This window comes from Gossypium hirsutum, chromosome D01 (genome assembly GCF_007990345.1).
Source record: "Gossypium hirsutum isolate 1008001.06 chromosome D01, Gossypium_hirsutum_v2.1, whole genome shotgun sequence".
NCBI classification, from domain to species: Eukaryota; Viridiplantae; Streptophyta; class Magnoliopsida; order Malvales; family Malvaceae; genus Gossypium; species Gossypium hirsutum.
The window spans coordinates 32,975,904-32,992,515 of record NC_053437.1 but is presented as its reverse complement, the minus strand read 5'-3'; the positions used below and the strand labels follow the sequence as shown (position 1 = coordinate 32,992,515).

General features: G+C 38.1%; 1 pseudogene; it reads right to left on the bottom strand.

Annotated features, from left to right (window-relative positions):
- Positions 1 to 15,890, bottom strand: part of LOC121213578 (uncharacterized) — a 65,053-nt pseudogene extending 49,163 nt beyond the window's left edge.
- Positions 15,891 to 16,612: the final 722 nt, after the last annotated feature.

Sequence of the window (16,612 nt, the reverse complement as noted above, 5' to 3'; positions counted from 1 at the left end):
TATAAATTGTATAGATTAATATTCTTAATTAAACTGAAATATATATTATAATTATAAAAAAATATTTTTTCTAATAATAGTATTTTTTTCCAAAGAAGACTACCACTATCGAATTACGTCCTATTTCCGTTCCTCGTGCTGGATCAATCCGCATTTTAAGTAATATAGATCAAATTTTAGTCACTCATTTTTATCTTGGTAATTTTTATGAATTAATTTTATATATTTTTTCAATTAGGGGAAAAATAGGTTTTTACAAGGAAAAATCTAGGTTAAAAAAACTATTTTTTTTTCTTTTTACTTTCCTTTATTTCTTTTTGAGAATTAATTTTAATTTTTTTTGAAAGGGGAAACCCAAAGTTTTAAGAGAACTAGTTGAGTTTTATACGAAAAACTTGAATTTTTATAGAAAAACCAATTTATGTTTTTCATTTCTTTTTTTTTTGTTCTTTCCCTGAATTAATTTTAGGTTTGTCAATTAATTTTAGGTTTGTCTTAATAAGAGGGAAATGTCTGAGGTTTTATAGGAATTACCTGGGTTTTTATAGGAAAAACTTAGATTTTTACAAGAAAAATCATTTTATCTTTTCAATTTTGTTTAATTTTATTTTTTAAAATTAGTTTTAGTTTTTTCTATAAAAGGAAAAACCTAGGGTTTTATAGGGAATTACTTGGATTGCAACACCCCATACCTGCCCTAGAAGTTAATACCAAGTCTGAAGGTTACATCAAACAATTTTAGAACAACCTAACCTTTGATTAATGGGAATTCAACCGTCGAAAAACTTATAATTATTTAAATCCAACTTCTGAAATGTAATTCAAAATAAACATACACTAGCATAAGTTTATAAAAAGAATGATAAAATAACTAAAGAGAAATGACCAAGCTCCTGTCACGCCAACCCGCCTATGTCTATGGGTTACCTATAATCCAAACAAAACAACTAATGAGTTTACAACTCAGTGTGTAACTTACATTCTCAATTAAACAATAAAAGAACAAATGTGATTTCAGTTTATCTTTAGTCAGTCAATTCTCAAAATCAGATGCAGAAATAAAAATAGAGTATCTCAGATACAGATACAGAACATATCAAATACAGATGCAAATTCCTACCCTCATACGCTACACACCATCTCCGTCTAGCCCAATATACAAGATAGGGCATCAAGTACCCTTTCATCCTTACACACCATCTAGTGATGGTATGTCACATTTTAGAATAATTGCATTCTACCTGCCAGACAAAATGCAATAATTTGCCAGGATTAGAAATGTATGTGGCTTAGCCACTGAATTTGGCAGATTATTAAACTGCCTACACTTCCTTCTTTTACAGTCTCAATCCCGATGCAGATGCAGAATTAACAGATACCAGATACAAATATACAATAATATAGGTTCAGACCATGATCATGTAACACAATCACATTGATTTATCAGGTCTTATAACAAATGTATATATCAGAATAACAGATTACTCAATAACAAATTGTCAGATAATAGTTTCAATGTCTAATTCAGATCATACAGACCCTATGGTAGGCCTACGTTTGATCCGAACGATGATTACAGATCTAAGGAAAATTTCTAATTTTTGGCCCACACGCCCATGTGAATTCACACAACCTGTGTCGATGGTTCGTGAGGTCCACACAACCTAGTACACAGCCATGTGGTTTAAAACAGTGAGTTACACAGTCTGGCACACGGCCAAGCAAACGCCCGTGTAACTCACAACCCTTCACACAGCCGAGACACAATTAAACAGTAAAAGAACATATGTGATTTTAGTTCATCTTTAGTCAGTCAATTCTCAGAATCAGATATAGAAAAGACAAAGAGTATCTCAAATACAGAGATACAGATGCAAATACTTACCCCCATCCGTTACACACCATCTCCGTCCATCCCAACACACTAGATAGGGCATCAAGCACCCTTCCATCCTTACACACCATATAGTGACGGTATGTCACCTTTCACAATAATTGCAGTCTAGCTGTCAGATCAGAATGCAATAATTTTCTATAATTAGAAACATACGTGGCTTAGCCACCGGATTTGGCAGATTATTAAACTACCCACACTTCCTTCTTCATACAATCTCAATCTTGATGCAGATACAGAATTAATAGATATCAAACACAAATATACAATAATACAGTTTCAGACCTGTCAAAACCACCTTGTTTTTAAAAATAAAAATTTGGTTGTTGACTTAAAAATGAAAATTGGAGTCGCCACCGATCTCTTAAAGAGGCGTGATCGGATCACCTTGAAAACAATTTTAGGTCTACGAAATTTGAGAAAATAGGTTCGGGAGTCGGTTACGCACGAGGAAGGGTTGCACCCTCGTGACGCCCAAAATTGGTACCGAATTGATTGTTTAATGTCTTAGTGTCAAGAATTTGAAAAGATTTTAAAATATGATTCTTCCTTTTTTATCAATGTTAATTTTATAAAAGATGCTTGGATAAATCGATGTGAATACTAAAGACCTTCTCATCTCGGAGTAATGAAATGTCACGCCCAATACATTAGGACACGACATTTTTAGTCCTCGAGAATGAGCTTGTCTTTTGAGTTTCAAAACTCTTGCGGTGAAGTCAAAAAGGGATATTCAATTGCCTTAAGTTAGATGAAAATTTGAAACCCAATACGTTACAGCACAATTTCTCAAAATTCCTAGCATTGAATATATCTCTTATTATTAAAAATCTTCATTTCGAGAAAACAACATGTCACATCCAATACATTAGGACATGACGTATCAAATTCCCGAGAATGAGTTTTTATTTATTTGTTTTGATTAAAGAAAATTTTCGATTATTTAGATTCATCAAGGAAAATTGGAACCCAATACGTTAGGGCTCAATTCTCTCGAGGATTCCAAATTTCGAGTATTGCGTTATTTTGAAAACTTTTGTATGAAATGACTTTGACATTTGTGATCTTTCAAATGAATAAAAAAAACGATTGAATTATAATGTACAACATAAAGGATTATTTGTAAATAACATACACTAATGAATTGCGAATAATCAATAGGCAAATACGAACAAACATAGTAACAATAATCTCAATAATACATTATGCCAATGCTAATAATATCGACATCCAAAGAATAAACGAATTATCAATAAAAAATGAGTTATATGCGTAAAATTTAAAATAAACAATATACATATATGAGTTTAAAATAAGTCAAAAATGAAGATAAAAAAATAAATACCATAAAAAAATATCAAAATGAAGTTTAAGGTGAATATTGTATACGAAGAAAACCAAAAAACATGAAATAATATATAATATTAATTTAAATAATATTACACATGTGAAAAGAAGATGTTAATAACAATATGAATGATAATATATGCATAATAATATATATATAAAAATAAGGTTGAAATAAATGAAATATATAAAGTAGGGCTTTTAAAAGAAAATAATTATGTAAATATAGGAATAAGGGAAAATATATATAATAATATGAAATTGTTAATATAGTATATGTACATGTATGTATGAAAATAGTTTAATATGAACTATGTATACATATATAAATAGAGCATTGTATAAGAATATTATTGTATAGTGAATTTTAAAAAGTATTATAAAATAAAACCATTAGAAAATGTATAAAATATATTGGATTAATATAAAAATAATAATAATAAGTTTAAACATTCCAGTAATATTAAATTTTAAGTTAAAAATATCATAATAATAAATAATTGAATAAATAAACAAATAAGCGAATTTAAATCAACTAATAAGGATTGAATTGAATTTGAAACAAAATTGAAGGAAAAAAACAAAAATAAAACAAAACTGAGGGCCAAAATACAACACGCGGATAACATGAGGGGAAAATAGGAAATATTCCCTTCCCTCAAAACGCAGCGCCTTAACACGGCCCAAATTGGAACACGTTCCCAATGTGGAGGGCTTGAGGGATAAATAACTCATTTAACAGGCGCGCGCGAATCCCCATGGAGCAGGTCGGGTCGCGCGCGAGTTGCTGGGTAATGGCCAATACGGCACCGTTTTGAAGCTATTGAATCAGGCTTCAAACGGTGCTGTTCTGTGATCCCTTTAAAACAAAGATTTAAGCCCCTATTCAGCAGTTCCTAAATCAGGTTGGCCAAAACCCTAGCCGCTCTCCCCTTAAAAATCTGGCCATCCAAATGCCAATTAATCTCCACCCAGACTCCGACGGCTAGGGAGGGACCGAAGATCCACCTGCACAGTTAAAAGGTAATTTCTCCCTTTTTATTTTATATCTATTCTTATATATGTTCGATAAAAGAGGAAAAAAGTAAAGAAATATGAATCGGAGAAAGAACCGAATGACGGAAAGGAAAAAGGAAAGGAAAACTTTGAAGAATCACCTTCAAAAAAACTCAATTCTTTTTTTTATTCTCTTTGTGTATTGATATTGCATGTGTCCATAAAAAAAATTACAAAGGTCTCGCCTTTTGTTTTATAGGCCGAGAGAAAAAAAACTGAAACCACATCAAAAAATGAAAATACAATTTTTCTGCTTTCTGCTGCGTTGTTTGGCTCTATTTGCAGGTACGGCGTTTGACGAGGGACATGGCGTGTACGGAGGCGTAGATGTGGCACGTACGGAGGTGCGCATGGCTGGGGAGAGCGGTGCTGGAGGTCACTGTTGCGGCGCTCGTGCCATTTTCGAAACCCTAGGGTTTCCTATTCGTTTTGGTTTTGGGCTAGGGGTATTCGGTTGCATTTTGGACCTGGTGATCCGGGTTTAGCCTATTAGGTCCAAGTTAGGATCCATTTAGGTTCAGTTGACAGGTTTGGGGATCTGTTTACGTCAGGTTTAGGGTCTATTTCGGGTCTGGGTTTAAATTTTGGGTGTTTTGAAATTGGGCCTCTGTAACTTGGGTTTGTAACTATGGACTGATGGACTTTTAATAATTTTTGTTTTTATTTTTATTTTTTTATATATTTTTTTTATTCTGAATGGGCCCCGGGCAAATTGTGCTATTACAGCTGCCCCTCATTGCTCATTGTCGTGTAACGGGAATGAAGCAAAGACTAAAAAGGTTCCATTTTGCCCGGTCATACTGGACCTTGGTGCTCTTTTTTTGTAGCCTCATTCCATCCTACTGCATCTTCAGAGGTATAGAGACTAATTTTCCACCTATTCCACTGTTGGTCAGGGAGATAGGACTTGCAATCTTCAACCTATTCCACTGCTGGTCAGGGACATAGGACCTACAATCTTCAACCTATTCCACTGTTGGTTAGGGAGATAGGACTTGTAATCTTCAACCTATTCCACTGCTGGTCAGGGACATAGGACCTACAATCTTCAACCTATTCCATTTTTGGTCAGGGAGATAGGACTTGTAATCTTCAACCTATTCCACTGCTGGTCAGGGACATAAGACCTACAATCTTCAACCTATTCCACTGTTGGTCAGGGAGATAGGACTTGTAATCTTGAACCTATTCCACTGCTGGTTAGGGACATAGGACCTACAATCTTCAACCTATTCCACTGTTGGTCAGGGACATAGGACTTGCAATCTTCCACCTATTCCGCTGCTGGTCTGGGAAATAGGACATACAATTTTCAACCTATTCCGCTACTGGTCAGGGAGATAGGACTTGTGGCTTAATCTGCTTCCTTACTCTTGAAGATAAGATTCGCCGTCTTCGATCTGCTCCGCTACTACTTAGGGAGACAAGATCTGTAATATTCATTGATCTGTTCCCTGGGGAACATGACCTGTATAATGAACCTAATTATGCCTAATGATTAGGACTAACTAGACATGTGTAAATGGAGTTTGCATGAATGCAGAATTTTATTTTTCTGAGAATGATCCCGCTTAGGTTGCCATTACTCGAAGTTTATTAAGGCTTTAACACTGATGTGCTACAACGCCTTCTCACTTGACCGGCTTTTCTGAAGAAACATGTAGCTAGGTTGCCCCCCACTGTAAACCTTAAAGTTTAATCCATTGGGGCCCAAAATTTGTACCATCATTCTCACACTGTAATCTAAGGGTAGAACTATGTGGCTTTTCCTCAATCCTTTCCTATCTCAATTCAAGGGTAGAGAAAATGAAGGGTTCTCATCTCTAAGGAAACCCCTTTTATTGCTTGGTGATTCTTGCCTGCTTGCTCATCGAAGCCTTATCACCGACACGACATCTTGTTATTTTGTTCAATCAATGCTTGGTTAACAAAATCTGAAGGGACAATCTTAATTTAGACTTTTCTTTCTTAAATATTTCAACCTTTAAACCTGGTGCGTTCTAAACAGTAGTCTTGTTTTAGGTTACTGTATTATTTAGAAACTTCTAGAGTAATATGCAAAACTTCCATTGTGAAATTTTTATTAGTCCATTTATCATTATTCCAATACAACATGTTTGCGAGAAGAATGTAATGATGGGTAGAATAGTATTGATTTGAGAACCTAGCTGGAAACAAATAAATTATCAAAGATAGTAAAAAATGAATTGATTGGTAATGTGTATCTTGCAAAAGAATGAAGTATTCCAAGAACAATAGATTCAAATATAAATAGTATGAAGCCTAGGTGCCTCAAATATCGTAGCTTGAGCTTCTCTGCACAAACTTTCTGAAGACCCTTCTGATGTTGACATGTGTATAAGAGATCTACAGTACTCTGTTGATGCCCTAAGACGTCGCCTGCCCCTTTCTATTGGTTCAGGTATAGCAAGATCATCACATGCCTTAATTCGGTCAAAATTCAAGTTGCTCGGATCACCTTGTGCCCTATTCAGATCCAAAATTTGAGCCGCCCTTTTCGGGTTTTCAACTTAAATCCCCTTTGGTCTCAAGGCACCTTTTGCGGGTTTTCACCTTGGCCTCTCCATTTTTCTTTTTCATTTTTCATCTTTTTTTTTTAACTCAAAGCGCCCCTTGCGGGTTTTCACCTTGGTCTTTTCTCCTTTTTATGCGAAGTATTTCTTGACTGAGTCTGAGTTTACTGGATTGGTCAGACTTTTACCATCCATCTCGCTCAAAATCAAAGCTCCTCCTGAAAAGGCCTTCTTTATGACATAAGGGCCTTCCCAATTTGGCATCCATTTCCCTCTAAAGTCTTTTTGTAGAGGAATGATCTTTTTCAACATTAGGTCCCCATCATGAAATTCTTTAGGACGAACCTTTTTGTTATAGGCTCGCATCATTCGCTTCTAGTACATCTGTCCATGGTTAATGGCTTTTAGCCTTTTTCCTTCTATTAGGTTCAAATGATCGTATCGAGATTGGATCCATTCAGCCTCATCTAACTTTAGTTCAGCTAGCACTCGAAGAGAAGGGATATCAACTTCAATGGATAATACTGCCTCCATCCCATAAACTAGAGAGAAGGGCGTTGCTCCAGTAGACGTCCTAATAGATGATCGATAGGCAAGAAGAGCAAATGGTAACTTCTTATGCCAGTCTTTGTAAGTCTCAGTCATTTTCCCTACAATCTTCTTAATGTTTTAATTTGCTACCTCCACTGCACCATTCATTTTCGGGGAATACGGTGACAAGTTGTGGTGTCTGATCTTAAATTGATCGCAAACTTCCGCTATTGTGCTATTGTTCAAGTTCAGTGCATTGTCAGATATGATTCTTTCAGGCATTTCATATCTACATATGATCTCATTTTTTAAGAACTTGCTGACTGCTGATTTCGTGACATTAGCATATGAAGTTGCTTCTACCCATTTAGTGAAATAGTCAATAACCACGAAGATGAAATTATGCTCGTTAGAAGCTTTTGGCGATATGGGCCCGATAACATCTATTCCCCACATGGAGAAAGGCGATGGGGAAGTCATAACGTGAAGAGGTGACGGAGGTGCGTGTATTTTGTCTGCATAGATTTGGAATTTATGGCACTTCTTGGCATAATTGATGCAATCTCCTTCTATGGTGGACCAGTAATAGCCGAATCTCATAATCTGTCTAGTCATCGTAAATCTATTAGCATGCGTTCCACAAATGCCCTCGTGGACTTCTTCTAGGATTTTCTTGGCTTCCACATTATCCACACATCTCAGTAGCACTTGATCTTTCCCTCTTTTGTATAAAATCTCTCCATCTAGGACATAGTCTATGGCAAATCTCCTTAATGCCCTATTATCACTCTCTGTTGCCTGCTCGGGGTACTCGCGATTCTTTACGTATCGTAATATCTCTTGGTACCAAGGATGACTAACCTTTTTCTCTTCCTCGATATTGTAGCAATGAGTTGGGGTCTCATAAATGCTCATCTGGATAGGTTTCATATCTTCTAGCTTGTTCACCTTGATCATGGAAGCTAAAGTGGCTAATGCATCAGCCATTTGGTTCTCATCTTGTGGGAGAGAGTGGAAAGTAATGTCATCAAACTCTTCTGTCAATTCGAGGACCAACTTTCGATACATGACTAATTTGAGGTCTCTCGTTTCCCATTCACCCTTGAGTTGGTATATTACCAATGCAGAATCCCCATATACCTCTAACGTCTTAATTTTACATTCTATGGCTGCACGGATGCCCATGATGCACGCTTCATATTCGGCCATATTATTTGTGCAATCAAAATCCAATTTACTGGTAAAAGGATAGTGGTCTCCATTTGGGGATATCAGGACTGCCCCAATCCCATTTCCTACGGCATTTGAAGCTTCATCGAAATTTAGTTTCCAAGGATGATTTTTTTGAGAACCTTGTTCAGCAATTGCCACGCACATTAAGTCTTCATTTGGGAAATCGAAATCCAGAGGTTCATAGTCTTCTAAAGCTCGACTGGCTAAAAACTCTACTATTGCAGTCCCTTTAACAGCCTTTTGACTTATATAGACTATATCAAACTCGGAGAGCAAAATCTGCCATCTAGTCATCCTCTCATTCAATGCAATTGACTCCATCATATATTTTAAGGGGTCTAATCTTGAAATTAGCCAAGTTTTATGGTAGAGCATGTATTGTCTCAATCTTCGCGTCGTCCAGATCAAGGTACAACATAAATTTTCAATAGGCAGATACCTTATTTCGCAGTCGGTGAATTTCTTACTAAGATAGTATATCGCCTTCTATTTCCTCCCCGTCTCATCATATTGGCCTAACACGCATCCCATGGACTTATCAAACACCGTTAAATATAGGATCAGTGGTTTATTCGGGTTAGGTGGTGACGATACTAGGGTACTGGACAAGTACTGTTTTACTCTGTCAAAAGCTTTCTGACATTATTCATCCCATACACCTGGGTTATGCTTCTTTAGAAGACGAAATATGGGATCGCATTTCTCAGCTAGTTATGAAATGAACCGAGCAATATAATTTAGTCTTCCTAGAAAACCTCAAACCTCCTTTTGAGTACGCGGCGGAGGCAATTCTTGTATTACTTTGACTTTGTCTGGGTCAATCTCAATCCCTTTTTTACTGACTACAAACCCCAGAAGCTTTCCAGACCTAGTCCCAAAGGTACACTTGGCTGGGTTAAGCTTGAGCTGGAACTTTCTTAACCTTAGAAATAGCTTTCTTAGGACTTGCACATGTTCATTCTCTGTCTGAGATTTTGCAATCATGTCGTCGACATATACCTCTACTTCTTTATGCATCATATCATGGAAAAGGGTCAACATGGCTCTCTGGTAGGTAGCTCCGGCATTTTTCAAACCAAACGGCATCACCTTATAACAGAAGGTTCCCCATAGGGTTATGAATGTGGTCTTTGTCATATCTTCAGCATGCATCTTAATTTGGTTATATCCCGAGAAACCGTCTATAAAAGAAAATAATAAGTGTCCCGCCGTGTTGTCCACCAATGTGTCGACATGAGGCAAGGGAAAATTATCTTTTGGGCTGGCCTTATTTAAATCCCTATAGTCTACACACATTTGTACCTTCTCATCTTTCATAGAGACTGGTACGATGTGAGCCACCCATTCTGAGTACTTGACTAATTGGTAGGAATCCAGCATCGAACTGTTTTTGCACCTCTTCCTTTATCTTTAGTACAACATCAGGCCTCATTCACCTGAGCTTCTGCTGCACTCGCTTGCAATCATCTTTTATAGGGAGACGGTGTACTACAATGTCAGTATTTAGACTAGGCATATCTTGGTATGACCATGCGAAGACGTCCTTGAACTCCTGAAGTAACTCAATGAGGTCTTGCTTCGATTCTTCGGTTATGCGTGTTCCCATCTTTACTATTTTTCCTTCCTCGAGGGTCACAATCTCCACCAGTTCCTTATAAGGTAGGATCTATTCCTCCTCCTGCTCTACGGTCCTCAACAGGTCTGGAGATAAGTTACTATCTATGTCGTCTCCAAAGTCCTGAGATCCAACTAAACACATGTCTCGTTCAAAAGGGTTTTCTGGGTCCATCGCAGAGTCACTCATGTCATTGATATCCGAAGACCTGTTACAGGTACCAAGGAGTGTACAAAGAATGTGAAAATTTTAAGTATATTTATTCGTATGGTATGATTATAAAATTGATGAAAGAATGATTTGGAAGAATATGAAAGAATCCGCAGTAATTACTCATATAAAATAATGAAAGAATCTTAAAGGAAATATCTATTTCAAATAACTGCAAAGATGAATTTCATTAAGATAATGATGTTTGAACATAAGCCTATTTCACAAAGGAATTCTCATTGTTTCTAGGCTAAAGACAACAATTGTGTTCTGAACATTACTCTGAGAAGGCTCTAAAAACTTCAAGTATCTCTTCTGCAATCCAATTATTCAAAACACTCCCAGGTTCATAAGGACGGATATCCAATAAGGTCCCTTCTTCATTTGTGTCCTCATGAATGGCGTTTATGTGAACATTTTCCAACATCTCATTGATGCTTTCTTTTACCAGTATTCTTCTCTAAGGATGAATAATCCCTCCTGATACAAAAGTCTCGGATATGTGGAGAAAGGTCATAGGCTCCTACTTGACTTCTTTTCTGCTCAAACGTGCCCTTTGTCTCTCCTGCCTCTTTTCTATTTCCTTCTTCTTTTGTTTCATATCTGGTCTGTAGCCCAGGCCAAAGCGATCAAACTTGTCCTTCAGTGCTGGCGCCTTCCCAAACCTCTTCCTGGCAAGGCTCCCATTCCTACCATCAACTACAAACCCATCTTTGTGGTCTTGGATATTCTTGGTACCGAGATTTTATCTCCCTCGGTAATAAACATTGCATTCAAGAATTCTAAAGACTGGAAAGAACATCTTAGTGCCTCATCATCGGTCCTCACATATGGTACATTGTTAGTTACTGTCGCGATGATATCTTCTTCAGCACTTATCATCACTAATCGATCTTCTGACACTAATTTCAACTTCTGATGAAGTGATGACGGCACAGCCCCTACCGAGTGTATCCAAGGTCTTCCCAACAAATAGTTGTAGGAAGGTTTGATATCCATTACCAAGAAGTCTACCTCATAAGTGGTTGGGCCAATTATCAACGGAATCTCAATTCTTCCCATGACCCTTCTTTCAGTTCCAGCAAATGCCCTCACTATATTCTGACATGCCCTCATATGTGAGCTATCCACAGGTAGTCTATCTAGGGTGGACAGGGGCAATACATTCAATCCAGACCCATTATCAATCAAAACTCTCGGTAACATGTACCCTTTACAACGGGTGGTAATGTGCAAAGCTTTAGTTGAGTCCGTACCTCTAGGAGGTATTTCATCATCATTAAAGAAGATAAAATTGTCAGCACTTATATTGTTGACCAACCGATCCAACTTATTGACTAAAATGTCGTTAGCTACATACGTCTCATTCAATACTTTCATCAACGCACTTCGATGTGCCTCAAAACTTAGGAGCAGAGCTAACACCGATATACGCACTGGTTGTTTATGTAATTGTTCCACAACACTGTGCACACTGTGTTTTAGAAATTTTAAGAATTCCTTAGCTTCTTCTTCTTTTATTGGCTCATTGATCAACGGTTCAGGCACGATTGCTTTTTCTCTCTTTTTCTTTTCTGTCGAAGCTCCTTCTTTTGTCGGTTTTGCTCGGGGCTTTATCAAGTCATAGCGCTTCCCACTACGCCTGTGAAAGCCTATACCTTGAGCCCCTTCTGCCATAGCAGCCGAAGTCTCCTTTTCTGGAACAGTTGTGTTGCATTCATAGTTCTATGGGACTTTCTTACTATCTTTGTAAGGGAAGGTTGTAGGTTTCTGAATGATGATTTTCGGCGTTATACATGTTCTAACTTCACTATTCTTAGGTCCCGAAATGATGACCACAGGATAATTAGCTTTTGGAACTCCCGCCGTTAATTCTGAGGTGCATATGTTTCCTTCCTCTTGAACTTCTTCATAGAACTCCGTCTCTTTGTTATCTATCATGCCTTGAACCAAAGTTTTGAATTCTGTACATTCTTGTATCTCGTGTCCTATCTCATGGTGGAACTCACAGTAGTTCTCTTTCTGTTCATAACTCTTTTCTGAATCTGCAATGATTAACCCTTTTTTTTTCATCTCCTTCCAGACCCATCTCAAAGGGGTTCTTACCTCTACAACGTCTGTCTTAACATTTCTCCCCATGTTTCCACTCATCATGTTCACCTCGTTATGATTAGGCAATGGGTTTTCTGCATTGGGCGAATCATTACACTTGACAACGCCCATACCAATCAGTTTCTCAACTAGTTTCTTGAAGGCTATGCAATTTTCTATGGAATGCTCCATAGTCCCCGCATGGTAGTCGCATTGCGCGCTCGCATCGTACCAATTAGGGTACAACAGTTGTAGGGGTTTTAGATAATGAGGGCAACAACATGTGCATCGAATAACCTCTGATACAGCTCCTTATACGACATTGGGATTGGCGTGAACTGGAGCTTCTCAGTGCCTTTCCTCATTCCAGATTTTTGTCTTAATGAGCCTGGCTGGTTGGCTGTCACCTTCCTCGGTTGATTCATCGTAATTGACTTTGAGTAACCTTTGTTATATGTACTCGCATTGTTTACCTCATTCTCCTGTTTCTTCGAGGCTGACCTTCGGTCACTTTCTCCTGCATCAATCTTCCTGCTTCTGATAGCACTTTCGATCATTTCACCAATTATGACTATGTTAGAGAAGCTTTTGGTGACACTTCCTATCATGTGTGTGATAAACGGGGCTTTCAAGGTGTTAATGAAGAGCATTGTCATCTCTTTCTCCAAGAGGGGTGGCTGAACCTGGACTGCAACCTCCCTCCACCTCTGTGCATACTGCCTAAAACTTTTGCTTGGCTTCTTTTCCATGTTTTGCAAAGTGATTCTACCAGGAACCATATCTGTCACATGACTATATTGCCTCATGAATGCTTGAGTTAGGTCCCTCAATGAACCAATCTTGGTACGGCTCAATTGATTGTACCATTTGGACACTGCCCTTACCAAACTGTCTTGGAAGCAGTGTATTAGCAGCTGATCATTGTTAATGTAGCCAGTCATCCTTCTACAGAACATGGTGATATGGGCTTCGGGATAGCTAGTTCCATTATATTTTTCAAATTCAGGCATTTTGAATTTGGTAGGAAGTACTAGGTCTGGGACTAAGCTTAGATCCTTAGCGTCAATTTCCTGATTACTATCAGCGCTTTCCAAGGCTTTGAATTTTTCCTCCAACCATTTATACATATCTTCCCACTATTTTTTTAATTCCGCATTTGTCTTTCCTTCTTCAGCTGTTTCATCAAAATCGGGAATAATAGGATTAATTGGGTTATCTCCCGGGTTTAAACTAAATCCTCCCTGGAAAATCGTGGGGATTGTGACACCTGTTGGTAATTGTTGCGGCCTAATTGTGACAGACGGTCCTTTTGGGTATATTTCAGTTTGTACATTTGGTGGAGTAAAACCCGGAGGATACAACAGATCCTCCTTACCTTCTCCAGGATTGGCCAGAAGGCCCTTTCCCTTGTCTCTTCCCGTCAATAGATTGGTCAATTCAGCCATTGCATCTTTTTGAGTTTTGATCAATTTTTCCATCATGTCTTCTTGGATTTTATCTAGCCGCTCCTGCATTTGTACTTGTAACCGTTCCTGCATATCCTTTTGGATTTGCTCCAATTTCTCTAAACTTTGGTCTATTTCCTTAGTTTTTCGGCGAGTACCGTATTGGTGCTTAATTGGTGAGCTTTTGTCGGTTTTCAGATTAGTTGTAATGATTTTAATCAATTAGGGTCTTTCGGTGGACTTTAATACATATGATGCAATGTAATGTGAATGCATGAATGCAAAGAGGCGCCAATTCTGATTCAATTCCATTTAGAAATCTTTACTAGAAAACAATTTTTTTTACATAAAACAAATTACATATATGGTTTTGCCCTAGTGCTCAGAACTTTAATTTTCCTAAGCAACGAAGCTAATTCTTGTCCCCGACTTGATTCCAGCTCATACTTTACGCTCAGTGCATCGACTTGTACCGCCAAAGTCTGCAGGTGATCAGCTACCTCTTATATTTGAACCACAGATTCTCCCATGATACGATCTCTGTTTGTGACTTGATTCTGAAAGTGGTGAAGTTGTTCTCTCTGACGACTTTCGTTGGTTTCCAGGTACTCAGTCCGGATTTCACAATTTCGCAATGTCGATTCCAACTCTTCAATTCTTTCTTTCATTTCTTCGATCTTGCTCAAGCTCGCTCTCAATTCCATCACGAAATTTCAACTTTGGTACTGATGAAGAGATCTTTCTAACTTAGCCACTCTACCTTTTAGTTCACATTTTTCCTTTTGGTTCTCTGACAAACTCTTCTCTAAAGCTCTATTTCGCACCTGAACCTCTCAGAATTTCTTTTCCCATCCATCAGCCTTGATCTTTTCTTCTTAAATCTCTTGACGCCATTGTTCTGAAGTTTTCCCTAGCCCAGCAGTTCTTATTAATAACCTCAACTTCTTATAGTCTGTCTTCAAACTGTCCAGATCTTCCTCAGCTTTGTTCTTACCTTTTCTTAATTTCTCAGTCTCTAACTTTTGAACATCCACATCTAATCCCAAGTGCATCTTTTCTTCTTCCAACTGCTCGATCTTTTTTTCAAGCTCTGCATTCCTCTTCTCAAAATCTTGCTTGATAATTTCCAATTCAGAGGGAGCAACCCACAAATGTTCTTCTATCGATGGACTGTCTCATTGACCTGGTCTAGGGATATTATCATTGATTCTTCTAAACCACCATTCATTATATTCAAGAGTCTTCATCGGGCCTACGGCTAATCTCTTCATCCGTCGAGTTTGGTCCCATGCACTGGTTATCTCTCGAATCTTCTTTTTATAACCATTGTCTTTATATGAGAATTCGAACTCAGGTAAGCCTTGGGTTGCAGGTATAAACTACCTTGACCTGTACTGTCTTAGTACCATCAATGGAGCATAACCCACAGCTCCCCAGATTTCAAGTAACGAGACCCAATCAAAATTACCACACCGGTACAATATCTCATCCGGAAGAAACCACGGGGCCCTCCACTCAATGTCGCCCTCATGAAGATTCTGAAGAATGACCAACCATTTCTCTTCCGAGATGTCATCTCTCCTTGGTGTAGCTGCTATCTCTTTTAATGGCGGATAATTTTCTGAGAAGACTCGATACGAAACCTTATCAATTTTCCAAAAATGACTGTGGAACCATGCAAGTAGAAGCTGCACACATCCGATGAACCTGCCTTCACCGGGCCTCTGACATGCATTCAGTGACCTGAAGGTTTCTGCCAAAATTGCCAGAACTGGCGTAACCCTCTTATCAAGTCGGTCAAAGAGATCTGAGGTCGCCTCATCTACGTGCCTTAGGGCCCTAGGAAAAATTACTAACCCATAAATGCTCAGAGCAAAGACGTCGACCTTTTTCCTCGCACCAGGGTGCGCCAAAATCAGCTCTTGCAGGGCCATAGGTTGATCCTTGCTGTGACCCACTACTCACTCATTCTGGTAATGTTCATCAACTTCTTTACAAAGGTTGGGATATTAACGGCTCTAGAGTAGATTTTATCAACTTGGATCTTCGAAAAATGAAACAAAGTGGCATATTCTTCTATAGTGGGCACTAAATCAACCCTTCCAAAGGTAAAACAACTATAAGTGAGGTTCCAATATTGAGCGAAGGTTTGGAACAAATGTTCGTCTACCTTAATGTCGAGTAGATACGGCAAATCCCCATAATTAGAGTTGAACAATTGCTTAGTTTCGTCATTCCAATGATCCTATATTACCTTTAATTCCTGAAGGCTATTTTGCGTTACGCTGATACGAGTATAGTCCCATAACTCCGACGTGTACCCCCCGGCTAGACTATCTCCTTTCTTTGATTGTGTTTTCTCTGACCACATACGGACAGCAGTATTATCCTCTACTTTATCAAGAAATCCGTTCTCCGTGCCAAGATTTCTAATTTAGTAATAAAACTTGAATCGACACTCTTTTGAATATGAAATGACATGCCAACATAACAAAAACACCATAAGTTAGTGCAACATAAAACCACAACTTCAAGTTTGTAAAAAAAGGAATCAAACACCTATCGGGGCAACCGCTAGGGTTTCCGCAGTACGATCAAGGATGGGCTCCTAGGTTTTTCTATATGCAGCTCGGTTCTAAAATTGAGGTACCCGAAC